We start from the raw sequence: 21,810 nt of genomic DNA, 5'->3' as shown, positions 1-21,810 counted from the left end.
CCTTCGGTGTGGGGCTCATGTTGGCTATGCCCCAGCCCCTGAAGTATTCAAGCTGATTTCTTGCAGCAGCTGGGCACTGTAACAGCTCCAGAGCTGCTCTGTAAGGCAAGTAAAAGGGTGTGGGCCCTGCAGCACTACCTGTAGTTCGCATTGTGCGTTGGAAGGCACAAAGTAAGCAGACAGGAGAAGTCAGGAGAGTGCACAAGGGCATAGACGGCAGGGGCTCAAGAAAAGAGAAGTGGAAACAGACAGCAAACTAGGCTGGAGAGAGACCTGAGACAAAGAGATCTGAATTATACAAGCGCCGACCAGGGGAAACACAAATTATGCAGTCAAGTTTCCCACATTTGGGGAAATCGCAGGAGCAGCACACCCAGAGTGCAATGGGTGAGCCTTGCCCTGGGAGAAGCACCTTCATGATCATAGTATCTCACCTGGCAGGTATGTAGGAGTTGGGCTAGAGCTGGGGAGGGTCACTACTCGGGTACCCCCCTGTCAAGTGAAGGAGATCAAACTGAGGCAGCACAATGGAACTCTCGAAAGAAGAACAAGGCTAGAGGAAGATCTGAGACAAAGAAATCTGACTTTTACCAGAGCTGACCAGAGGAAAACACAAAAACAGTCCCCCACTACCACAAATAATGCAGTTGAGTTTCCCACATTTGGGGAAATCACAGGGGTCAGCATACCCAGAATGCAATGAATGAACCTCATCCTGGGAGAACAGTCTTTATGACCATGGTATCTCCTATGCAAAATAAGTATGATTTGGGATAGGGCTGGGGAGGGCCGCTGCTCAGGCACATCTCTGTCAAGTAAAGGAGATTCAACTGAGGCAGCACAAGGGAACTCTCATCTTGGGACAACAACTGCAGGGAGAACACATATTTTCAGATGAACATGGGAGGGCAGAAGGCTGCCTAATACTGAAGCACGCCCAAACAACAAACCAAATGCAACAACTAGTACAAGCATTCCTGGGGGAAGGTCTGCAGAAGACGGATTTGCATACGGTGATGTCATCCAAGCAGTGGGCCAAAGTTGGCTGGAACCCTCATCTGCATATGAAAAGAGAAAAGGGGTATGCAGGGCATGGCGGCCTTTTGCGGCGCTTGGATGACCCTTAGTTCGCATTAAACACCCCCACCCTCCTTCGGTGTGGGGCTCATGTTGGCCATCCCCCAGCCCCTGAAGCATTCAAGCTGATTTCTTGCAGCAGCTTGGCACTGTAACAGCTCCAGAGCTGCTCTGTAAGGCAAGTAAAAGGGTGTGGGCCCTGCAGCACTACCTGTAGTTTGCAATGTGCATTGGAAGGCACTTAAGAAAAGAGAAGTGGAAACAGACAGCAAACTAGGCTGGAGAGAGACCTGAGACAAAGAGATCTGAATCATACGAGAGCCGACCTGGGGAAACACAAATTATGCAGTCAAGTTTCCCACATTTGGGGAAATCGCAGGAGCAGCACACCCAGAGTGCAATGGGTGAGCCTTGCCCTGGGAGAAGCACCTACGTGATCATAGTATCTCACCTGGCAGGTAAGTAGGAGTTGGGCTAGAGCTGGGGAGGGTCGCTGCTCGGGTACCCCCCCTGTCAAGTGAAGGAGATCCAACTGAGGCAGCACAAGGGAATTCTCGAAAGAAGAACAAGGCTAGAGGAAGATCTGAAACAAAGAAATCTGACTTTTACCAGAGCTGACCAGAGGAAAGCACAAACACAGTCCCCCACTACCACAAATAATGCAGTTGAGTTTCCCACATTTGGGGAAATCACAGGGGTCAGCATACCCAGAATGCAATGAATGAACCTCACCCTGGGAGAACAATCTTCAAGACCATGGTCTCTCCTATGCAAAATAAGTATGATTTGGGATAGGGCTGGGGAGGGCCGCTGCTCAGGCACATCTCTGTCAAGTAAAGGAGATTCAACTGAGGCAGCACAAGGGAACTCTCATCTGGGGACAACAACTGCAGGGAGAACACATATTTTCAGATGAACATGGGAGGGCAGAAGGCTGCCTAATACTGAAGCACCCCCAAACAACAAACCAAATGCAACAACTAGTGCAAGCATTCCTGGGGGAAGGCCTGCAGCAGATGGATTTGCATATGGTGATGCCATCCAAGCAGTGGGTCAAAGTTGGCTTCAACCCTCGTCTGCATATGAAAAGAGAAAAGGGGCGTGCAGGGCATGGCGGCCTTTTGCGGCGCTTGGATGACCCCTAGTTCGCATTACACACCTCCACCCTCCTTCGGTGTGGGGCTCATGTTGGCTATGCCCCAGCCCCTGAAGCATTCAAGCTGATTTCTTGCAGCAGCTGGGCACTGTAACTGCTCCAGAGCTGCTCTGTAAGGCAAGTAAAAGGGTGTGGGCCCTGCAGCACTACCTGTAGTTTGCATTGTGCGTTGGAAGGCACGAAGTAAGCAGACGGGAGAAGTCAGGATAGTGCGCAAGGGCATAGAAGGGAGCGGCTCAAGAAAAGAGAAGTGGAAACAGACAGCAAACTAGGCTGGAGAGAGACCTGAGACAAAGAGATCTGAATTATACGAGAGATGACCAAGGGAAACACAAATTATGCAGTCAAGTTTCCCACATTTGGGGAAATCGCAGGGGCAGCACAACCAGAGTGCAATGGGTGAGCCTTGCCCTGGGAGAAGCACCTTCATGATCATAGTATCTCACCTGGCAGGTAAGTAGGAGTTGGGCTAGAGCTGGGGAGGGTCACTGCTCGGGCACCCCCCTCTCAAGTGAAAGAGATCCAACTGAGGCAGCACAAGGGAACTCTCGAAAGAAGAACAAGGCTAGAGGAAGATCTGATATAAAGAAATCTGATTTTTACCAGAGCTGACCAGAGGAAAGCACAAACACAGTCCCCCACTACCACAAATAATGCAGTCGAGTTTCCCACATTTGGGGAAATCACAGGGGTCAGCATACCCAAAATGCAATGAATGAACCTCACCCTCGGAGAACAATCTTCATGAAAATGGTATCTCCTATGCAAAATAAGTATGATTTGGGATAGGGCTGGGGAGGGCCGCTGCTCAGGCACATCTCTGTCAAGTAAAGGAGATTCAACTGAGGCAGCACAAGGGAACTCCCATCTGGGGACAACAACTGCAGGGAGAACACATATTTTCAGATGAACATGGGAGGGCAGAAGGCTGCCTAATACTGAAGCACCCCCAAACAACAAACCAAATGCAACAACTAGTACAAGCATTCCTGGGGGAAGTTCTGCAGAAGACGGATTTGCATACGGTGATGTCATCCAAGCAGTGGGCCAAAGTTGGCTGGAACCCTCATCTGCATATGAAAATAGAAAAGGGGTATGCAGGGCATGGCGGCCTTTTGCGGCGCTTGGATGACCCTTAGTTCACATTAAACACCCCCACCCTCCTTCGGTGTGGGGCTCATGTTTGCTATGCCCCAGCCCCTGAAGCATTCAAGCTGATTTCTTGCAGCAGCTGGGCACTGTAACAGCTCCAGAGCTGCTCTGTACGGCAAGTAAAAGGGTGTGGGCCCTGCAGCACTACCTGTAGTTTGCATTGTGCATTGGAAGGCACTTAAGAAAAGAGAAGTGGAAACAGACAGCAAACTAGGCTGGAGAGAGACCTGAGACAAAGAGATCTGAATTATACGAGAGCCGACCAGGGGAAACACAAATTATGCAGTCAAGTTTCCCACATTTGGGGAAATCGCAGGAGCAGCACACCCAGAGTGCAATGGGTGAGCCTTGCCCTGGGAGAAGCACCTACGTGATCATAGTATCTCACCTGGCAGGTAAGTAGGAGTTGGGCTAGAGCTGGGGAGGGTCGCTGCTCGGGTACCCCCCTGTCAAGTGAAGGAGATCCAACTGAGGCAGCACAAGGGAATTCTCGAAAGAAGAACAAGGCTAGAGGAAGATCTGAGACAAAGAAATCTGACTTTTACCAGAGCTGACCAGAGGAAAACACAAACACAGTCCCCCACTACCACAAATAATGCTGTCGAGTTTCCCACATTTGGGGAAATCACAGGGGTCAGCATACCCAGAATGCAATGAATGAACCTCACACTGGGAGAATAATCTTCATGACCATGGTATCTCCTATGCAAAATAAGTATGATTTGGGATAGGGCTGGGGAGGGCCGCTGCTCAGGCACATCTCTTTCAAGTAAAGGAGATTCAACTGAGGCAGCATAAGGGAACTCTCATCTGGGGACAACAACTGCAGGGAGAACACATATTTTCAGATGAACATGGGAGGGCAGAAGGCTGCCTAATACTGAAGCACCCCCAAACAACAAACCAAATGCAACAACTAGTGCAAGCATTCCTGGGGGAAGGCCTGCAGCAGATGGATTTGCATATGGTGATGTCATCCAAAGCAGTGGGTCAAAGTTGGCTTCAACCCTCGTCTGCATATGAAAAGAGAAAAGGGGCGTGCAGGGCATGGCGGCCTTTTGCGGCGCTTGGATGACCCCTAGTTCGCATTAAACACCTCCACCCTCCTTCGGTGTGGGGCTCATGTTGGCTATGCCCCAGCCCCTGAAGCATTCAAGCTGATTTCTTGCAGTAGATGGGCACTGTAACTGCTCCAGAGCTGCTCTGTACGGCAAGTAAAAGGGTGTGGGCCCTGCAGCACTACCTGTAGTTTGCATTGTGCATTGGAAGGCACAAAGTAAGCAGACGGGAGAAGTAAGGATAGTGCGCAAGGCCATAGAATGGAGCGGCTTAAGAAAAGAGAAGTGGAAACAGACAGCAAACTAGGCTGGAGAGAGACCTGAGACAAAGAGATCTGAATTATACGAGAGCCGACCAGGGGAAACACAAATTATGCAGTCAAGTTTCCCACATTTGGGGAAATCGCAGGGGCAGCACATCCAGAGTGCAATGGGTGAGCCTTGCCCTGGGAGAAGCACCTTCATGATTATAGTATCTCACCTGGCAGGTAAGTAGAAGTTGGGCTAGAGCTGGGGAGAGTCGCTGCACGGGCACCCCCCTGTCAAGTGAAGGAGATCCAACTGAGGCAGCACAAGGGAACTCTCGAAAGAAGAACAAGGCTAGAGGAAGATCTGAAACAAAGAAATCTGACTTTTACCAGAGCTGACCAGAGGAAAGCACAAACACAGTCCCCCACTACCACAAATAATGCAGTTGAGTTTCCCACATTTGGGGAAATCACAGGGGTCAGCATACCCAGAATGCAATGAATGAACCTCACCCTGGGAGAACAATCTTCAAGACCATGGTCTCTCCTATGCAAAATAAGTATGATTTGGGATAGGGCTGGGGAGGGCCGCTGCTCAGGCACATCTCTTTCAAGTAAAGGAGATTCAACTGAGGCAGCACAAGGGAACTCTCATCTGGGGATAACAACTGCAGGGAGAACACATATTTTCAGATGAACATGGGAGGGCAGAAGGCTGCCTAATACTGAAGCACCCCCAAACAACAAACCAAATGCAACAACCAGTGCAAGCATTCCTGGGGGAAGGCCTGCAGCAGATGGATTTGCATATGGTGATGCCATCCAAGCAGTGGGTCAAAGTTGGCTTCAACCCTCGTCTGCATATGAAAAGAGAAAAGGGGCGTGCAGGGCATGGCGGCCTTTTGCGGCGCTTGGATGACCCCTAGTTCGCATTACACACCTCCACCCTCCTTCGGTGTGGGGCTCATGTTGGCTATGCCCCAGCCCCTGAAGCATTCAAGCTGATTTCTTGCAGCAGCTGGGCACTGTAACTGCTCCAGAGCTGCTCTGTAAGGCAAGTAAAAGGGTGTGGGCCCTGCAGCACTACCTGTAGTTTGCATTGTGCGTTGGAAGGCACGAAGTAAGCAGACGGGAGAAGTCAGGATAGTGCGCAAGGGCATAGAAGGGAGCGGCTCAAGAAAAGAGAAGTGGAAACAGACAGCAAACTAGGCTGGAGAGAGACCTGAGACAAAGAGATCTGAATTATACGAGAGATGACCAAGGGAAACACAAATTATGCAGTCAAGTTTCCCACATTTGGGGAAATCGCAGGGGCAGCACAACCAGAGTGCAATGGGTGAGCCTTGCCCTGGGAGAAGCACCTTCATGATCATAGTATCTCACCTGGCAGGTAAGTAGGAGTTGGGCTAGAGCTGGGGAGGGTCACTGCTCGGGCACCCCCCTCTCAAGTGAAAGAGATCCAACTGAGGCAGCACAAGGGAACTCTCGAAAGAAGAACAAGGCTAGAGGAAGATCTGATATAAAGAAATCTGATTTTTACCAGAGCTGACCAGAGGAAAGCACAAACACAGTCCCCCACTACCACAAATAATGCAGTCGAGTTTCCCACATTTGGGGAAATCACAGGGGTCAGCATACCCAAAATGCAATGAATGAACCTCACCCTCGGAGAACAATCTTCATGAAAATGGTATCTCCTATGCAAAATAAGTATGATTTGGGATAGGGCTGGGGAGGGCCGCTGCTCAGGCACATCTCTGTCAAGTAAAGGAGATTCAACTGAGGCAGCACAAGGGAACTCCCATCTGGGGACAACAACTGCAGGGAGAACACATATTTTCAGATGAACATGGGAGGGCAGAAGGCTGCCTAATACTGAAGCACCCCCAAACAACAAACCAAATGCAACAACTAGTACAAGCATTCCTGGGGGAAGTTCTGCAGAAGACGGATTTGCATACGGTGATGTCATCCAAGCAGTGGGCCAAAGTTGGCTGGAACCCTCATCTGCATATGAAAATAGAAAAGGGGTATGCAGGGCATGGCGGCCTTTTGCGGCGCTTGGATGACCCTTAGTTCACATTAAACACCCCCACCCTCCTTCGGTGTGGGGCTCATGTTTGCTATGCCCCAGCCCCTGAAGCATTCAAGCTGATTTCTTGCAGCAGCTGGGCACTGTAACAGCTCCAGAGCTGCTCTGTACGGCAAGTAAAAGGGTGTGGGCCCTGCAGCACTACCTGTAGTTTGCATTGTGCATTGGAAGGCACTTAAGAAAAGAGAAGTGGAAACAGACAGCAAACTAGGCTGGAGAGAGACCTGAGACAAAGAGATCTGAATTATACGAGAGCCGACCAGGGGAAACACAAATTATGCAGTCAAGTTTCCCACATTTGGGGAAATCGCAGGAGCAGCACACCCAGAGTGCAATGGGTGAGCCTTGCCCTGGGAGAAGCACCTACGTGATCATAGTATCTCACCTGGCAGGTAAGTAGGAGTTGGGCTAGAGCTGGGGAGGGTCGCTGCTCGGGTACCCCCCTGTCAAGTGAAGGAGATCCAACTGAGGCAGCACAAGGGAATTCTCGAAAGAAGAACAAGGCTAGAGGAAGATCTGAGACAAAGAAATCTGACTTTTACCAGAGCTGACCAGAGGAAAACACAAACACAGTCCCCCACTACCACAAATAATGCTGTCGAGTTTCCCACATTTGGGGAAATCACAGGGGTCAGCATACCCAGAATGCAATGAATGAACCTCACACTGGGAGAATAATCTTCATGACCATGGTATCTCCTATGCAAAATAAGTATGATTTGGGATAGGGCTGGGGAGGGCCGCTGCTCAGGCACATCTCTTTCAAGTAAAGGAGATTCAACTGAGGCAGCATAAGGGAACTCTCATCTGGGGACAACAACTGCAGGGAGAACACATATTTTCAGATGAACATGGGAGGGCAGAAGGCTGCCTAATACTGAAGCACCCCCAAACAACAAACCAAATGCAACAACTAGTGCAAGCATTCCTGGGGGAAGGCCTGCAGCAGATGGATTTGCATATGGTGATGTCATCCAAAGCAGTGGGTCAAAGTTGGCTTCAACCCTCGTCTGCATATGAAAAGAGAAAAGGGGCGTGCAGGGCATGGCGGCCTTTTGCGGCGCTTGGATGACCCCTAGTTCGCATTAAACACCTCCACCCTCCTTCGGTGTGGGGCTCATGTTGGCTATGCCCCAGCCCCTGAAGCATTCAAGCTGATTTCTTGCAGTAGATGGGCACTGTAACTGCTCCAGAGCTGCTCTGTACGGCAAGTAAAAGGGTGTGGGCCCTGCAGCACTACCTGTAGTTTGCATTGTGCATTGGAAGGCACAAAGTAAGCAGACGGGAGAAGTAAGGATAGTGCGCAAGGCCATAGAATGGAGCGGCTTAAGAAAAGAGAAGTGGAAACAGACAGCAAACTAGGCTGGAGAGAGACCTGAGACAAAGAGATCTGAATTATACGAGAGCCGACCAGGGGAAACACAAATTATGCAGTCAAGTTTCCCACATTTGGGGAAATCGCAGGGGCAGCACATCCAGAGTGCAATGGGTGAGCCTTGCCCTGGGAGAAGCACCTTCATGATTATAGTATCTCACCTGGCAGGTAAGTAGAAGTTGGGCTAGAGCTGGGGAGAGTCGCTGCACGGGCACCCCCCTGTCAAGTGAAGGAGATCCAACTGAGGCAGCACAAGGGAACTCTCGAAAGAAGAACAAGGCTAGAGGAAGATCTGAAACAAAGAAATCTGACTTTTACCAGAGCTGACCAGAGGAAAGCACAAACACAGTCCCCCACTACCACAAATAATGCAGTTGAGTTTCCCACATTTGGGGAAATCACAGGGGTCAGCATACCCAGAATGCAATGAATGAACCTCACCCTGGGAGAACAATCTTCAAGACCATGGTCTCTCCTATGCAAAATAAGTATGATTTGGGATAGGGCTGGGGAGGGCCGCTGCTCAGGCACATCTCTTTCAAGTAAAGGAGATTCAACTGAGGCAGCACAAGGGAACTCTCATCTGGGGATAACAACTGCAGGGAGAACACATATTTTCAGATGAACATGGGAGGGCAGAAGGCTGCCTAATACTGAAGCACCCCCAAACAACAAACCAAATGCAACAACCAGTGCAAGCATTCCTGGGGGAAGGCCTGCAGCAGATGGATTTGCATATGGTGATGCCATCCAAGCAGTGGGTCAAAGTTGGCTTCAACCCTCGTCTGCATATGAAAAGAGAAAAGGGGCGTGCAGGGCATGGCGGCCTTTTGCGGCGCTTGGATGACCCCTAGTTCGCATTACACACCTCCACCCTCCTTCGGTGTGGGGCTCATGTTGGCTATGCCCCAGCCCCTGAAGCATTCAAGCTGATTTCTTGCAGCAGCTGGGCACTGTAACTGCTCCAGAGCTGCTCTGTAAGGCAAGTAAAAGGGTGTGGGCCCTGCAGCACTACCTGTAGTTTGCATTGTGCGTTGGAAGGCACGAAGTAAGCAGACGGGAGAAGTCAGGATAGTGCGCAAGGGCATAGAAGGGAGCGGCTCAAGAAAAGAGAAGTGGAAACAGACAGCAAACTAGGCTGGAGAGAGACCTGAGACAAAGAGATCTGAATTATACGAGAGATGACCAAGGGAAACACAAATTATGCAGTCAAGTTTCCCACATTTGGGGAAATCGCAGGGGCAGCACAACCAGAGTGCAATGGGTGAGCCTTGCCCTGGGAGAAGCACCTTCATGATCATAGTATCTCACCTGGCAGGTAAGTAGGAGTTGGGCTAGAGCTGGGGAGGGTCGCTGCTCGGGCACCCCCCTCTCAAGTGAAAGAGATCCAACTGAGGCAGCACAAGGGAACTCTCGAAAGAAGAACAAGGCTAGAGGAAGATCTGATATAAAGAAATCTGATTTTTACCAGAGCTGACCAGAGGAAAGCACAAACACAGTCCCCCACTACCACAAATAATGCAGTCGAGTTTCCCACATTTGGGGAAATCACAGGGGTCAGCATACCCAGAATGCAATGAATGAACCTCACCCTGGGAGAACAATCTTCATGACCATGGTATCGCCTATGCAAAATAAGTATGATTTGGGATAGGGCTGGGGAGGGCCGCTGCTCAGGCACATCTCTGTCAAGTAAAGGAGATTCAACTGAGGCAGCACAAGGGAACTCTCATCTGGGGACAACAACTGCAGGGAGAACACATATTTTCAGATGAACATGGGAGGGCAGAAGGCTGCCTAATACTGAAGCACCCCCAAACAACAAACCAAATGCAACAACTAGTGCAAGCATTCCTGGGGGAAGGCCTGCAGCAGATGGATTTGCATATGGTGATGCCATCCAAGCAGTGGGTCAAAGTTGGCTTCAACCCTCGTCTGCATATGAAAAGAGAAAAGGGGCGTGCAGGGCATGGCGGCCTTTTGCGGCGCTTGGATGACCCCTAGTTCGCATTACACACCTCCACCCTCCTTCGGTGTGGGGCTCATGTTGGCTATGCCCCAGCCCCTGAAGCATTCAAGCTGATTTCTTGCAGCAGCTGGGCACTGTAACTGCTCCAGAGCTGCTCTGTAAGGCAAGTAAAAGGGTGTGGGCCCTGCAGCACTACCTGTAGTTTGCATTGTGCGTTGGAAGGCACAAAGTAAGCAGACAGGAGAAGTCAGGATAGTGCGCAAGGGCATAGAAGGGAGCGGCTCAAGAAAAGAGAAGTGGAAACAGACAGCAAACTAGGCTGGAGAGAGACCTGAGACAAAGAGATCTGAATTATACGAGAGATGACCAAGGGAAACACAAATTATGCAGTCAAGTTTCCCACATTTGGGGAAATCGCAGGGGCAGCACAACCAGAGTGCAATGGGTGAGCCTTGCCCTGGGAGAAGCACCTTCATGATCATAGTATCTCACCTGGCAGGTAAGTAGGAGTTGGGCTAGAGCTGGGGAGGGTCACTGCTCGGACACCCCCCTCTCAAGTGAAAGAGATCCAACTGAGGCAGCACAAGGGAACTCTCGAAAGAAGAACAAGGCTAGAGGAAGATCTGATATAAAGAAATCTGATTTTTACCAGAGCTGACCAGAGGAAAGCACAAACACAGTCCCCCACTACCACAAATAATGCAGTCGAGTTTCCCACATTTGGGGAAATCACAGGGGTCAGCATACCCAAAATGCAATGAATGAACCTCACCCTCGGAGAACAATCTTCATGAAAATGGTATCTCCTATGCAAAATAAGTATGATTTGGGATAGGGCTGGGGAGGGCCGCTGCTCAGGCACATCTCTGTCAAGTAAAGGAGATTCAACTGAGGCAGCACAAGGGAACTCCCATCTGGGGACAACAACTGCAGGGAGAACACATATTTTCAGATGAACATGGGAGGGCAGAAGGCTGCCTAATACTGAAGCACCCCCAAACAACAAACCAAATGCAACAACTAGTACAAGCATTCCTGGGGGAAGTTCTGCAGAAGACGGATTTGCATACGGTGATGTCATCCAAGCAGTGGGCCAAAGTTGGCTGGAACCCTCATCTGCATATGAAAATAGAAAAGGGGTATGCAGGGCATGGCGGCCTTTTGCGGCGCTTGGATGACCCTTAGTTCACATTAAACACCCCCACCCTCCTTCGGTGTGGGGCTCATGTTTGCTATGCCCCAGCCCCTGAAGCATTCAAGCTGATTTCTTGCAGCAGCTGGGCACTGTAACAGCTCCAGAGCTGCTCTGTACGGCAAGTAAAAGGGTGTGGGCCCTGCAGCACTACCTGTAGTTTGCATTGTGCATTGGAAGGCACTTAAGAAAAGAGAAGTGGAAACAGACAGCAAACTAGGCTGGAGAGAGACCTGAGACAAAGAGATCTGAATTATACGAGAGCCGACCAGGGGAAACACAAATTATGCAGTCAAGTTTCCCACATTTGGGGAAATCGCAGGAGCAGCACACCCAGAGTGCAATGGGTGAGCCTTGCCCTGGGAGAAGCACCTACGTGATCATAGTATCTCACCTGGCAGGTAAGTAGGAGTTGGGCTAGAGCTGGGGAGGGTCGCTGCTCGGGTACCCCCCTGTCAAGTGAAGGAGATCCAACTGAGGCAGCACAAGGGAATTCTCGAAAGAAGAACAAGGCTAGAGGAAGATCTGAGACAAAGAAATCTGACTTTTACCAGAGCTGACCAGAGGAAAACACAAACACAGTCCCCCACTACCACAAATAATGCTGTCGAGTTTCCCACATTTGGGGAAATCACAGGGGTCAGCATACCCAGAATGCAATGAATGAACCTCACACTGGGAGAATAATCTTCATGACCATGGTATCTCCTATGCAAAATAAGTATGATTTGGGATAGGGCTGGGGAGGGCCGCTGCTCAGGCACATCTCTTTCAAGTAAAGGAGATTCAACTGAGGCAGCATAAGGGAACTCTCATCTGGGGACAACAACTGCAGGGAGAACACATATTTTCAGATGAACATGGGAGGGCAGAAGGCTGCCTAATACTGAAGCACCCCCAAACAACAAACCAAATGCAACAACTAGTGCAAGCATTCCTGGGGGAAGGCCTGCAGCAGATGGATTTGCATATGGTGATGTCATCCAAAGCAGTGGGTCAAAGTTGGCTTCAACCCTCGTCTGCATATGAAAAGAGAAAAGGGGCGTGCAGGGCATGGCGGCCTTTTGCGGCGCTTGGATGACCCCTAGTTCGCATTAAACACCTCCACCCTCCTTCGGTGTGGGGCTCATGTTGGCTATGCCCCAGCCCCTGAAGCATTCAAGCTGATTTCTTGCAGTAGATGGGCACTGTAACTGCTCCAGAGCTGCTCTGTACGGCAAGTAAAAGGGTGTGGGCCCTGCAGCACTACCTGTAGTTTGCATTGTGCATTGGAAGGCACAAAGTAAGCAGACGGGAGAAGTAAGGATAGTGCGCAAGGCCATAGAATGGAGCGGCTTAAGAAAAGAGAAGTGGAAACAGACAGCAAACTAGGCTGGAGAGAGACCTGAGACAAAGAGATCTGAATTATACGAGAGCCGACCAGGGGAAACACAAATTATGCAGTCAAGTTTCCCACATTTGGGGAAATCGCAGGGGCAGCACATCCAGAGTGCAATGGGTGAGCCTTGCCCTGGGAGAAGCACCTTCATGATTATAGTATCTCACCTGGCAGGTAAGTAGAAGTTGGGCTAGAGCTGGGGAGAGTCGCTGCACGGGCACCCCCCTGTCAAGTGAAGGAGATCCAACTGAGGCAGCACAAGGGAACTCTCGAAAGAAGAACAAGGCTAGAGGAAGATCTGAAACAAAGAAATCTGACTTTTACCAGAGCTGACCAGAGGAAAGCACAAACACAGTCCCCCACTACCACAAATAATGCAGTTGAGTTTCCCACATTTGGGGAAATCACAGGGGTCAGCATACCCAGAATGCAATGAATGAACCTCACCCTGGGAGAACAATCTTCAAGACCATGGTCTCTCCTATGCAAAATAAGTATGATTTGGGATAGGGCTGGGGAGGGCCGCTGCTCAGGCACATCTCTTTCAAGTAAAGGAGATTCAACTGAGGCAGCACAAGGGAACTCTCATCTGGGGATAACAACTGCAGGGAGAACACATATTTTCAGATGAACATGGGAGGGCAGAAGGCTGCCTAATACTGAAGCACCCCCAAACAACAAACCAAATGCAACAACCAGTGCAAGCATTCCTGGGGGAAGGCCTGCAGCAGATGGATTTGCATATGGTGATGCCATCCAAGCAGTGGGTCAAAGTTGGCTTCAACCCTCGTCTGCATATGAAAAGAGAAAAGGGGCGTGCAGGGCATGGCGGCCTTTTGCGGCGCTTGGATGACCCCTAGTTCGCATTACACACCTCCACCCTCCTTCGGTGTGGGGCTCATGTTGGCTATGCCCCAGCCCCTGAAGCATTCAAGCTGATTTCTTGCAGCAGCTGGGCACTGTAACTGCTCCAGAGCTGCTCTGTAAGGCAAGTAAAAGGGTGTGGGCCCTGCAGCACTACCTGTAGTTTGCATTGTGCGTTGGAAGGCACGAAGTAAGCAGACGGGAGAAGTCAGGATAGTGCGCAAGGGCATAGAAGGGAGCGGCTCAAGAAAAGAGAAGTGGAAACAGACAGCAAACTAGGCTGGAGAGAGACCTGAGACAAAGAGATCTGAATTATACGAGAGATGACCAAGGGAAACACAAATTATGCAGTCAAGTTTCCCACATTTGGGGAAATCGCAGGGGCAGCACAACCAGAGTGCAATGGGTGAGCCTTGCCCTGGGAGAAGCACCTTCATGATCATAGTATCTCACCTGGCAGGTAAGTAGGAGTTGGGCTAGAGCTGGGGAGGGTCGCTGCTCGGGCACCCCCCTCTCAAGTGAAAGAGATCCAACTGAGGCAGCACAAGGGAACTCTCGAAAGAAGAACAAGGCTAGAGGAAGATCTGATATAAAGAAATCTGATTTTTACCAGAGCTGACCAGAGGAAAGCACAAACACAGTCCCCCACTACCACAAATAATGCAGTCGAGTTTCCCACATTTGGGGAAATCACAGGGGTCAGCATACCCAGAATGCAATGAATGAACCTCACCCTGGGAGAACAATCTTCATGACCATGGTATCGCCTATGCAAAATAAGTATGATTTGGGATAGGGCTGGGGAGGGCCGCTGCTCAGGCACATCTCTGTCAAGTAAAGGAGATTCAACTGAGGCAGCACAAGGGAACTCTCATCTGGGGACAACAACTGCAGGGAGAACACATATTTTCAGATGAACATGGGAGGGCAGAAGGCTGCCTAATACTGAAGCACCCCCAAACAACAAACCAAATGCAACAACTAGTGCAAGCATTCCTGGGGGAAGGCCTGCAGCAGATGGATTTGCATATGGTGATGCCATCCAAGCAGTGGGTCAAAGTTGGCTTCAACCCTCGTCTGCATATGAAAAGAGAAAAGGGGCGTGCAGGGCATGGCGGCCTTTTGCGGCGCTTGGATGACCCCTAGTTCGCATTACACACCTCCACCCTCCTTCGGTGTGGGGCTCATGTTGGCTATGCCCCAGCCCCTGAAGCATTCAAGCTGATTTCTTGCAGCAGCTGGGCACTGTAACTGCTCCAGAGCTGCTCTGTAAGGCAAGTAAAAGGGTGTGGGCCCTGCAGCACTACCTGTAGTTTGCATTGTGCGTTGGAAGGCACGAAGTAAGCAGACAGGAGAAGTCAGGATAGTGCGCAAGGGCATAGAAGGGAGCGGCTCAAGAAAAGAGAAGTGGAAACAGACAGCAAACTAGGCTGGAGAGAGACCTGAGACAAAGAGATCTGAATTATACGAGAGATGACCAAGGGAAACACAAATTATGCAGTCAAGTTTCCCACATTTGGGGAAATCGCAGGGGCAGCACAACCAGAGTGCAATGGGTGAGCCTTGCCCTGGGAGAAGCACCTTCATGATCATAGTATCTCACCTGGCAGGTAAGTAGGAGTTGGGCTAGAGCTGGGGAGGGTCACTGCTCGGACACCCCCCTCTCAAGTGAAAGAGATCCAACTGAGGCAGCACAAGGGAACTCTCGAAAGAAGAACAAGGCTAGAGGAAGATCTGATATAAAGAAATCTGATTTTTACCAGAGCTGACCAGAGGAAAGCACAAACACAGTCCCCCACTACCACAAATAATGCAGTCGAGTTTCCCACATTTGGGGAAATCACAGGGGTCAGCATACCCAAAATGCAATGAATGAACCTCACCCTCGGAGAACAATCTTCATGAAAATGGTATCTCCTATGCAAAATAAGTATGATTTGGGATAGGGCTGGGGAGGGCCGCTGCTCAGGCACATCTCTGTCAAGTAAAGGAGATTCAACTGAGGCAGCACAAGGGAACTCCCATCTGGGGACAACAACTGCAGGGAGAACACATATTTTCAGATGAACATGGGAGGGCAGAAGGCTGCCTAATACTGAAGCACCCCCAAACAACAAACCAAATGCAACAACTAGTACAAGCATTCCTGGGGGAAGTTCTGCAGAAGACGGATTTGCATACGGTGATGTCATCCAAGCAGTGGGCCAAAGTTGGCTGGAACCCTCATCTGCATATGAAAATAGAAAAGGGGTATGCAGGGCATGGCGGCCTTTTGCGGCGCTTGGATGACCCTTAGTTCACATTAAACACCCCCACCCTCCTTCGGTGTGGGGCTCATGTTTGCTATGCCCCAGCCCCTGAAGCATTCAAGCTGATTTCTTGCAGCAGCTGGGCACTGTAACAGCTCCAGAGCTGCTCTGTACGGCAAGTAAAAGGGTGTGGGCCCTGCAGCACTACCTGTAGTTTGCATTGTGCATTGGAAGGCACTTAAGAAAAGAGAAGTGGAAACAGACAGCAAACTAGGCTGGAGAGAGACCTGAGACAAAGAGATCTGAATTATACGAGAGCCGACCAGGGGAAACACAAATTATGCAGTCAAGTTTCCCACATTTGGGGAAATCGCAGGAGCAGCACACCCAGAGTGCAATGGGTGAGCCTTGCCCTGGGAGAAGCACCTACGTGATCATAGTATCTCACCTGGCAGGTAAGTAGGAGTTGGGCTAGAGCTGGGGAGGGTCGCTGCTCGGGTACCCCCCTGTCAAGTGAAGGAGATCCAACTGAGGCAGCACAAGGGAATTCTCGAAAGAAGAACAAGGCTAGAGGAAGATCTGAGACAAAGAAATCTGACTTTTACCAGAGCTGACCAGAGGAAAACACAAACACAGTCCCCCACTACCACAAATAATGCTGTCGAGTTTCCCACATTTGGGGAAATCACAGGGGTCAGCATACCCAGAATGCAATGAATGAACCTCACACTGGGAGAATAATCTTCATGACCATGGTATCTTCTATGCAAAATAAGTATGATTTGGGATAGGGCTGGGGAGGGCCGCTGCTCAGGCACATCTCTTTCAAGTAAAGGAGATTCAACTGAGGCAGCATAAGGGAACTCTCATCTGGGGACAACAACTGCAGGGAGAACACATATTTTCAGATGAACATGGGAGGGCAGAAGGCTGCCTAATACTGAAGCACCCCCAAACAACAAACCAAATGCAACAACTAGTGCAAGCATTCCTGGGGGAAGGCCTGCAGCAGATGGATTTGCATATGGTGATGTCATCCAAAGCAGTGGGTCAAAGTTGGCTTCAACCCTCGTCTGCATATGAAAAGAGAAAAGGGGCGTGCAGGGCATGGCGGCCTTTTGCGGCGCTTGGATGACCCCTAGTTCGCATTAAACACCTCCACCCTCCTTCGGTGTGGGGCTCATGTTGGCTATGCCCCAGCCCCTGAAGCATTCAAGCTGATTTCTTGCAGTAGATGGGCACTGTAACTGCTCCAGAGCTGCTCTGTACGGCAAGTAAAAGGGTGTGGGCCCTGCAGCACTACCTGTAGTTTGCATTGTGCATTGGAAGGCACAAAGTAAGCAGACGGGAGAAGTAAGGATAGTGCGCAAGGCCATAGAATGGAGCGGCTTAAGAAAAGAGAAGTGGAAACAGACAGCAAACTAGGCTGGAGAGAGACCTGAGACAAAGAGATCTGAATTATACGAGAGCCGACCAGGGGAAACACAAATTATGCAGTCAAGTTTCCCACATTTGGGGAAATCGCAGGGGCAGCACATCCAGAGTGCAATGGGTGAGCCTTGCCCTGGGAGAAGCACCTTCATGATTATAGTATCTCACCTGGCAGGTAAGTAGAAGTTGGGCTAGAGCTGGGGAGAGTCGCTGCACGGGCACCCCCCTGTCAAGTGAAGGAGATCCAACTGAGGCAGCACAAGGGAACTCTCGAAAGAAGAACAAGGCTAGAGGAAGATCTGAAACAAAGAAATCTGACTTTTACCAGAGCTGACCAGAGGAAAGCACAAACACAGTCCCCCACTACCACAAATAATGCAGTTGAGTTTCCCACATTTGGGGAAATCACAGGGGTCAGCATACCCAGAATGCAATGAATGAACCTCACCCTGGGAGAACAATCTTCAAGACCATGGTCTCTCCTATGCAAAATAAGTATGATTTGGGATAGGGCTGGGGAGGGCCGCTGCTCAGGCACATCTCTTTCAAGTAAAGGAGATTCAACTGAGGCAGCACAAGGGAACTCTCATCTGGGGATAACAACTGCAGGGAGAACACATATTTTCAGATGAACATGGGAGGGCAGAAGGCTGCCTAATACTGAAGCACCCCCAAACAACAAACCAAATGCAACAACCAGTGCAAGCATTCCTGGGGGAAGGCCTGCAGCAGATGGATTTGCATATGGTGATGCCATCCAAGCAGTGGGTCAAAGTTGGCTTCAACCCTCGTCTGCATATGAAAAGAGAAAAGGGGCGTGCAGGGCATGGCGGCCTTTTGCGGCGCTTGGATGACCCCTAGTTCGCATTACACACCTCCACCCTCCTTCGGTGTGGGGCTCATGTTGGCTATGCCCCAGCCCCTGAAGCATTCAAGCTGATTTCTTGCAGCAGCTGGGCACTGTAACTGCTCCAGAGCTGCTCTGTAAGGCAAGTAAAAGGGTGTGGGCCCTGCAGCACTACCTGTAGTTTGCATTGTGCGTTGGAAGGCACGAAGTAAGCAGACGGGAGAAGTCAGGATAGTGCGCAAGGGCATAGAAGGGAGCGGCTCAAGAAAAGAGAAGTGGAAACAGACAGCAAACTAGGCTGGAGAGAGACCTGAGACAAAGAGATCTGAATTATACGAGAGATGACCAAGGGAAACACAAATTATGCAGTCAAGTTTCCCACATTTGGGGAAATCGCAGGGGCAGCACAACCAGAGTGCAATGGGTGAGCCTTGCCCTGGGAGAAGCACCTTCATGATCATAGTATCTCACCTGGCAGGTAAGTAGGAGTTGGGCTAGAGCTGGGGAGGGTCGCTGCTCGGGCACCCCCCTCTCAAGTGAAAGAGATCCAACTGAGGCAGCACAAGGGAACTCTCGAAAGAAGAACAAGGCTAGAGGAAGATCTGATATAAAGAAATCTGATTTTTACCAGAGCTGACCAGAGGAAAGCACAAACACAGTCCCCCACTACCACAAATAATGCAGTCGAGTTTCCCACATTTGGGGAAATCACAGGGGTCAGCATACCCAGAATGCAATGAATGAACCTCACCCTGGGAGAACAATCTTCATGACCATGGTATCGCCTATGCAAAATAAGTATGATTTGGGATAGGGCTGGGGAGGGCCGCTGCTCAGGCACATCTCTGTCAAGTAAAGGAGATTCAACTGAGGCAGCACAAGGGAACTCTCATCTGGGGACAACAACTGCAGGGAGAACACATATTTTCAGATGAACATGGGAGGGCAGAAGGCTGCCTAATACTGAAGCACCCCCAAACAACAAACCAAATGCAACAACTAGTGCAAGCATTCCTGGGGGAAGGCCTGCAGCAGATGGATTTGCATATGGTGATGTCATCCAAACAGTGGGTCAAAGTTGGCTTCAACCCTCGTCTGCATATGAAAAGAGACAAGGGGCGTGCAGGGCATGGCGGCCTTTTGCGGCGCTTGGATGACCCCTAGTTCGCATTACACACCTCCACCCTCCTTCGGTGTGGGGCTCATGTTGGCTATGCCCCAGCCCCTGAAGCATTCAAGCTGATTTCTTGCAGCAGCTGGGCACTGTAACTGCTCCAGAGACGCTCTGTAAGGCAAGTAAAAGGGTGTGGGCCCTGCAGCACTACCTGTAGTTTGCATTGTGCGTTGGAAGGCACGAAGTAAGCAGACGGTAGAAGTCAGGATAGTGCGCAAGGGCATAGAAGGGAGCGGCTCAAGAAAAGAGAAGTGGAAACAGACAGCAAACTAGGCTGGAGAGAGACCTGAGACAAAGAGATCTGAATTATACGAGAGCCGACCAGGGGAAACACAAATTATGCAGTCAAGTTTCCCACATTTGGGGAAAACGCAGAAGCAGCACACCCAGAGTGCAATGGGTGAGCCTTGCCCTGGGAGAAGCACCTTCATGATCATAGTATCTCACCTGGCAGGTAAGTAGGAGTTGGGCTAGAGCTGGGGAGGGTCGCTGCTCGAGCATCCCCCTGTCAAGTAAAGGAGATTCAACTGAGGCAGCACAAGGGAACTCTCATCTGGGGACAACAACTGCAGGGAGAACACATATTTTCAGATAAAAATCTTGGTCATGCTCTGGTTTCTCTTCAGAACGAACAAATCTTTCGCCTTTTACTAAAGATTTCCGTGGAGAGGAGCAAAACCGAGTTTTATCTCAATTTTTGCATGCCCCATCTTTTTGGGGTTTCTTTTATCGGTTTAAAGATAGAATGAGTGTGCTTTAATGTAAGCTCATTTGCATAGAAATGACAGTAAATGTTTGTTTCTTTTCAAACAGAACTTTCTTGACCATGCTACTTGCTTGAAAGATCTGGGAGCACATGGAATACAGTACAAACCATGCTTATAGCAAGGAGAAGACAGGTGAGAAATCTGCTTTCTTTCAAATTGGGCGCTCACTTTGATCTGAATGAGGACTGCTGGCACGGCACTCAGGCGACAGGTGGAATCTTGGTCATGCTCTGGTTTCTCTTCAGAACGAACAAATCTTTCGCCTTTTACTAAAGATTTCCGTGGAGAGGAGCAAAACTGAGTTTTATCTCAATTTTTGCATGCCCCATATTATTGGGGTTTCTTTTATCGGATTAAAGACAGAACGAGTGTGCTTTCTTGTTAGCTTTAATGTAAGTTTATTTGCATAACAATGACAATAAATGTCTGTTTCTTTTCAAGCAGAACTTTCTTGACCATACTAATTGCTTGAAAGATCTGGGAGCACATGGAAAAGAGTACAAACCATGCTTATAGCAAGGGGAAGCCTGGTGAGAAATCTGCTTTCTTTCTTTCAAATTGGGTGCTCACTTTGAGCTGAATGAGGACTGCTGGCATGGCACTCAGGCGACAGGTGGAATCTTGGTCATGCTCTGGTTTCTCTTCAGAACGAACAAATCTTTCGCCTTTTACTAAAGATTTCCGTGGAGAGGAGCAAAACTGAGTTTTATCTCAATTTTTGCATGCCCCGTCTTATTGGGGTTTCTTTTATCAGTTTAAAGATAGAACGAGTGTGCTTTAATGTAAGCACATTTGCATAGAAATGACAGTAAATGTTTGTTTCTTTTCAAACAGAACTTTCTTGACTATACTAATTGCTTGAAAGATGTGGGAGCACATGGAAAAGAGTACAAACCATGTTTATAGCAAGGGGAAGCCTGGTGAGAAATCTGCTTTCTTTCTTTCTTTCAAATTGGGTGCTCACTTTGAGCTGAATGAGGACTGCTGGCATGGCACTCAGGCGACAGGTAGAATCTTGGTCATGCTGTGGTTTCTCTTCAGAACGAACAAATCTTTCGCCTTTTACTAAAGATTTCCGTGAAGAGGAGCAAAACTGAGTTTTATCTCAATTTTTGCATGCCCCATCTTATTGGGGTTTTATTTTATCGGTTTAAAGATAGAACGAGTGTGCTTTAATGTAAGCTCATTTGCATAGAAATGACAGTCAATGTTTGTTTCTTTTCAAACAGAACTTTCTTGACCACACTAATTGTTTGAAAGATCTGGGAGCACATGGAAAAGAGTACAAACCATGTTTATAGCAAGGGGAAGCCTGGTGAGAAATCTGCTTTCTTTCATTCAAATTGGGTGCTCACTTTGAGCTGAATGAGAACTGCTGGCATGGCACTCAGGCGACAGGTGGAATCTTGGTCATGCTCTGGTTTCTCTTCAGAACTAACAAATATTTCGCCTTTTATTAAAGATTTCCGTGGAGAGGAGCAAAACTGAGTTTTATCTCAATTTTTGCATGCCCCATATTATTGGGGTTTCTTTTATCAGTTTAAAGACAGAACGAGTGTGCTTTCTTGTTAGCTTTAATGTAAGTTTATTTGCATAACAATGACAGTAAATGTTTGTTTCTTTTCAAACAGAACTTTCTTGACCATGCTACTTGCTTGAAAGATCTGGGAGTACATGGAAAACAGTACAAACCATGCAGTATCACAAGAGCCTTTATTTGATCTTTCATGAAGATAGAGCAGAATTGAGGACACGTCAACAATTTCTGCCAAAGGTGGTTC

At 49.3% G+C, this 21,810-nt stretch overlaps 39 non-coding genes and 1 pseudogene across 39 annotated transcripts; 5 read left to right on the top strand and 35 right to left on the bottom strand.

The window, feature by feature from the left end:
* Positions 1 to 286: 286 nt before the first annotated feature.
* On the bottom strand, positions 287 to 449 carry LOC134992455 (U1 spliceosomal RNA). The gene has a single exon (XR_010196618.1). It is a non-coding gene; the product is annotated as a U1 spliceosomal RNA (small nuclear RNA).
* A 152-nt stretch (positions 450 to 601) lies between these two features.
* LOC134992282 (U1 spliceosomal RNA) lies at positions 602 to 765 on the bottom strand. The gene has a single exon (XR_010196464.1). It is a non-coding gene; the product is annotated as a U1 spliceosomal RNA (small nuclear RNA).
* Positions 766 to 1,391: 626 nt separating this feature from the next.
* LOC134992535 (U1 spliceosomal RNA) lies at positions 1,392 to 1,543 on the bottom strand (annotated as a pseudogene).
* Positions 1,544 to 1,696: 153 nt separating this feature from the next.
* Positions 1,697 to 1,860, bottom strand: LOC134992103 (U1 spliceosomal RNA). The gene has a single exon (XR_010196295.1). It is a non-coding gene; the product is annotated as a U1 spliceosomal RNA (small nuclear RNA).
* Positions 1,861 to 2,531: 671 nt separating this feature from the next.
* LOC134992557 (U1 spliceosomal RNA) lies at positions 2,532 to 2,694 on the bottom strand. The gene has a single exon (XR_010196707.1). It is a non-coding gene; the product is annotated as a U1 spliceosomal RNA (small nuclear RNA).
* Positions 2,695 to 2,846: 152 nt separating this feature from the next.
* LOC134992206 (U1 spliceosomal RNA) lies at positions 2,847 to 3,010 on the bottom strand. The gene has a single exon (XR_010196392.1). It is a non-coding gene; the product is annotated as a U1 spliceosomal RNA (small nuclear RNA).
* A 615-nt stretch (positions 3,011 to 3,625) lies between these two features.
* Positions 3,626 to 3,788, bottom strand: LOC134992513 (U1 spliceosomal RNA). The gene has a single exon (XR_010196672.1). It is a non-coding gene; the product is annotated as a U1 spliceosomal RNA (small nuclear RNA).
* Positions 3,789 to 3,940: 152 nt separating this feature from the next.
* LOC134992321 (U1 spliceosomal RNA) lies at positions 3,941 to 4,104 on the bottom strand. The gene has a single exon (XR_010196501.1). It is a non-coding gene; the product is annotated as a U1 spliceosomal RNA (small nuclear RNA).
* A 672-nt stretch (positions 4,105 to 4,776) lies between these two features.
* On the bottom strand, positions 4,777 to 4,939 carry LOC134992584 (U1 spliceosomal RNA). The gene has a single exon (XR_010196728.1). It is a non-coding gene; the product is annotated as a U1 spliceosomal RNA (small nuclear RNA).
* A 152-nt stretch (positions 4,940 to 5,091) lies between these two features.
* Positions 5,092 to 5,255, bottom strand: LOC134992102 (U1 spliceosomal RNA). The gene has a single exon (XR_010196294.1). It is a non-coding gene; the product is annotated as a U1 spliceosomal RNA (small nuclear RNA).
* A 671-nt stretch (positions 5,256 to 5,926) lies between these two features.
* LOC134992554 (U1 spliceosomal RNA) lies at positions 5,927 to 6,089 on the bottom strand. The gene has a single exon (XR_010196705.1). It is a non-coding gene; the product is annotated as a U1 spliceosomal RNA (small nuclear RNA).
* A 152-nt stretch (positions 6,090 to 6,241) lies between these two features.
* LOC134992205 (U1 spliceosomal RNA) lies at positions 6,242 to 6,405 on the bottom strand. The gene has a single exon (XR_010196391.1). It is a non-coding gene; the product is annotated as a U1 spliceosomal RNA (small nuclear RNA).
* Positions 6,406 to 7,020: 615 nt separating this feature from the next.
* Positions 7,021 to 7,183, bottom strand: LOC134992512 (U1 spliceosomal RNA). Its single transcript, XR_010196671.1, has one exon. It is a non-coding gene; the product is annotated as a U1 spliceosomal RNA (small nuclear RNA).
* Positions 7,184 to 7,335: 152 nt separating this feature from the next.
* LOC134992319 (U1 spliceosomal RNA) lies at positions 7,336 to 7,499 on the bottom strand. Its single transcript, XR_010196499.1, has one exon. It is a non-coding gene; the product is annotated as a U1 spliceosomal RNA (small nuclear RNA).
* A 672-nt stretch (positions 7,500 to 8,171) lies between these two features.
* Positions 8,172 to 8,334, bottom strand: LOC134992583 (U1 spliceosomal RNA). Its single transcript, XR_010196727.1, has one exon. It is a non-coding gene; the product is annotated as a U1 spliceosomal RNA (small nuclear RNA).
* Positions 8,335 to 8,486: 152 nt separating this feature from the next.
* Positions 8,487 to 8,650, bottom strand: LOC134992101 (U1 spliceosomal RNA). Its single transcript, XR_010196293.1, has one exon. It is a non-coding gene; the product is annotated as a U1 spliceosomal RNA (small nuclear RNA).
* A 671-nt stretch (positions 8,651 to 9,321) lies between these two features.
* On the bottom strand, positions 9,322 to 9,484 carry LOC134992553 (U1 spliceosomal RNA). The gene has a single exon (XR_010196704.1). It is a non-coding gene; the product is annotated as a U1 spliceosomal RNA (small nuclear RNA).
* Positions 9,485 to 9,636: 152 nt separating this feature from the next.
* On the bottom strand, positions 9,637 to 9,800 carry LOC134992182 (U1 spliceosomal RNA). Its single transcript, XR_010196369.1, has one exon. It is a non-coding gene; the product is annotated as a U1 spliceosomal RNA (small nuclear RNA).
* A 671-nt stretch (positions 9,801 to 10,471) lies between these two features.
* On the bottom strand, positions 10,472 to 10,634 carry LOC134992552 (U1 spliceosomal RNA). The gene has a single exon (XR_010196703.1). It is a non-coding gene; the product is annotated as a U1 spliceosomal RNA (small nuclear RNA).
* A 152-nt stretch (positions 10,635 to 10,786) lies between these two features.
* On the bottom strand, positions 10,787 to 10,950 carry LOC134992204 (U1 spliceosomal RNA). The gene has a single exon (XR_010196390.1). It is a non-coding gene; the product is annotated as a U1 spliceosomal RNA (small nuclear RNA).
* Positions 10,951 to 11,565: 615 nt separating this feature from the next.
* On the bottom strand, positions 11,566 to 11,728 carry LOC134992511 (U1 spliceosomal RNA). The gene has a single exon (XR_010196670.1). It is a non-coding gene; the product is annotated as a U1 spliceosomal RNA (small nuclear RNA).
* Positions 11,729 to 11,880: 152 nt separating this feature from the next.
* On the bottom strand, positions 11,881 to 12,044 carry LOC134992318 (U1 spliceosomal RNA). The gene has a single exon (XR_010196498.1). It is a non-coding gene; the product is annotated as a U1 spliceosomal RNA (small nuclear RNA).
* Positions 12,045 to 12,716: 672 nt separating this feature from the next.
* Positions 12,717 to 12,879, bottom strand: LOC134992582 (U1 spliceosomal RNA). Its single transcript, XR_010196726.1, has one exon. It is a non-coding gene; the product is annotated as a U1 spliceosomal RNA (small nuclear RNA).
* A 152-nt stretch (positions 12,880 to 13,031) lies between these two features.
* Positions 13,032 to 13,195, bottom strand: LOC134992099 (U1 spliceosomal RNA). Its single transcript, XR_010196292.1, has one exon. It is a non-coding gene; the product is annotated as a U1 spliceosomal RNA (small nuclear RNA).
* Positions 13,196 to 13,866: 671 nt separating this feature from the next.
* LOC134992551 (U1 spliceosomal RNA) lies at positions 13,867 to 14,029 on the bottom strand. Its single transcript, XR_010196702.1, has one exon. It is a non-coding gene; the product is annotated as a U1 spliceosomal RNA (small nuclear RNA).
* A 152-nt stretch (positions 14,030 to 14,181) lies between these two features.
* LOC134992181 (U1 spliceosomal RNA) lies at positions 14,182 to 14,345 on the bottom strand. The gene has a single exon (XR_010196368.1). It is a non-coding gene; the product is annotated as a U1 spliceosomal RNA (small nuclear RNA).
* Positions 14,346 to 15,016: 671 nt separating this feature from the next.
* LOC134992550 (U1 spliceosomal RNA) lies at positions 15,017 to 15,179 on the bottom strand. Its single transcript, XR_010196701.1, has one exon. It is a non-coding gene; the product is annotated as a U1 spliceosomal RNA (small nuclear RNA).
* Positions 15,180 to 15,331: 152 nt separating this feature from the next.
* On the bottom strand, positions 15,332 to 15,495 carry LOC134992202 (U1 spliceosomal RNA). The gene has a single exon (XR_010196388.1). It is a non-coding gene; the product is annotated as a U1 spliceosomal RNA (small nuclear RNA).
* A 615-nt stretch (positions 15,496 to 16,110) lies between these two features.
* LOC134992510 (U1 spliceosomal RNA) lies at positions 16,111 to 16,273 on the bottom strand. The gene has a single exon (XR_010196669.1). It is a non-coding gene; the product is annotated as a U1 spliceosomal RNA (small nuclear RNA).
* A 152-nt stretch (positions 16,274 to 16,425) lies between these two features.
* Positions 16,426 to 16,589, bottom strand: LOC134992360 (U1 spliceosomal RNA). Its single transcript, XR_010196532.1, has one exon. It is a non-coding gene; the product is annotated as a U1 spliceosomal RNA (small nuclear RNA).
* Positions 16,590 to 17,261: 672 nt separating this feature from the next.
* On the bottom strand, positions 17,262 to 17,424 carry LOC134992581 (U1 spliceosomal RNA). Its single transcript, XR_010196725.1, has one exon. It is a non-coding gene; the product is annotated as a U1 spliceosomal RNA (small nuclear RNA).
* Positions 17,425 to 17,576: 152 nt separating this feature from the next.
* On the bottom strand, positions 17,577 to 17,740 carry LOC134992098 (U1 spliceosomal RNA). The gene has a single exon (XR_010196291.1). It is a non-coding gene; the product is annotated as a U1 spliceosomal RNA (small nuclear RNA).
* Positions 17,741 to 18,411: 671 nt separating this feature from the next.
* LOC134992549 (U1 spliceosomal RNA) lies at positions 18,412 to 18,574 on the bottom strand. The gene has a single exon (XR_010196700.1). It is a non-coding gene; the product is annotated as a U1 spliceosomal RNA (small nuclear RNA).
* Positions 18,575 to 18,726: 152 nt separating this feature from the next.
* Positions 18,727 to 18,890, bottom strand: LOC134992179 (U1 spliceosomal RNA). The gene has a single exon (XR_010196367.1). It is a non-coding gene; the product is annotated as a U1 spliceosomal RNA (small nuclear RNA).
* A 671-nt stretch (positions 18,891 to 19,561) lies between these two features.
* Positions 19,562 to 19,724, bottom strand: LOC134991892 (U1 spliceosomal RNA). Its single transcript, XR_010196113.1, has one exon. It is a non-coding gene; the product is annotated as a U1 spliceosomal RNA (small nuclear RNA).
* A 144-nt stretch (positions 19,725 to 19,868) lies between these two features.
* Positions 19,869 to 19,984, top strand: LOC134991991 (U5 spliceosomal RNA). Its single transcript, XR_010196189.1, has one exon. It is a non-coding gene; the product is annotated as a U5 spliceosomal RNA (small nuclear RNA).
* Positions 19,985 to 20,254: 270 nt separating this feature from the next.
* LOC134991980 (U5 spliceosomal RNA) lies at positions 20,255 to 20,370 on the top strand. The gene has a single exon (XR_010196179.1). It is a non-coding gene; the product is annotated as a U5 spliceosomal RNA (small nuclear RNA).
* Positions 20,371 to 20,656: 286 nt separating this feature from the next.
* On the top strand, positions 20,657 to 20,772 carry LOC134991995 (U5 spliceosomal RNA). The gene has a single exon (XR_010196193.1). It is a non-coding gene; the product is annotated as a U5 spliceosomal RNA (small nuclear RNA).
* Positions 20,773 to 21,050: 278 nt separating this feature from the next.
* Positions 21,051 to 21,166, top strand: LOC134992012 (U5 spliceosomal RNA). The gene has a single exon (XR_010196209.1). It is a non-coding gene; the product is annotated as a U5 spliceosomal RNA (small nuclear RNA).
* Positions 21,167 to 21,441: 275 nt separating this feature from the next.
* Positions 21,442 to 21,557, top strand: LOC134992059 (U5 spliceosomal RNA). Its single transcript, XR_010196253.1, has one exon. It is a non-coding gene; the product is annotated as a U5 spliceosomal RNA (small nuclear RNA).
* Positions 21,558 to 21,810: the final 253 nt, after the last annotated feature.

Source organism: Pseudophryne corroboree, unplaced genomic scaffold, assembly GCF_028390025.1.
Source record: "Pseudophryne corroboree isolate aPseCor3 unplaced genomic scaffold, aPseCor3.hap2 scaffold_121, whole genome shotgun sequence".
Lineage (NCBI taxonomy): Eukaryota > Metazoa > Chordata > Amphibia > Anura > Myobatrachidae > Pseudophryne > Pseudophryne corroboree.
The sequence above is the reverse complement of the archived record's forward strand: the minus strand, read 5'-3'. Positions and strand labels throughout refer to the sequence as shown.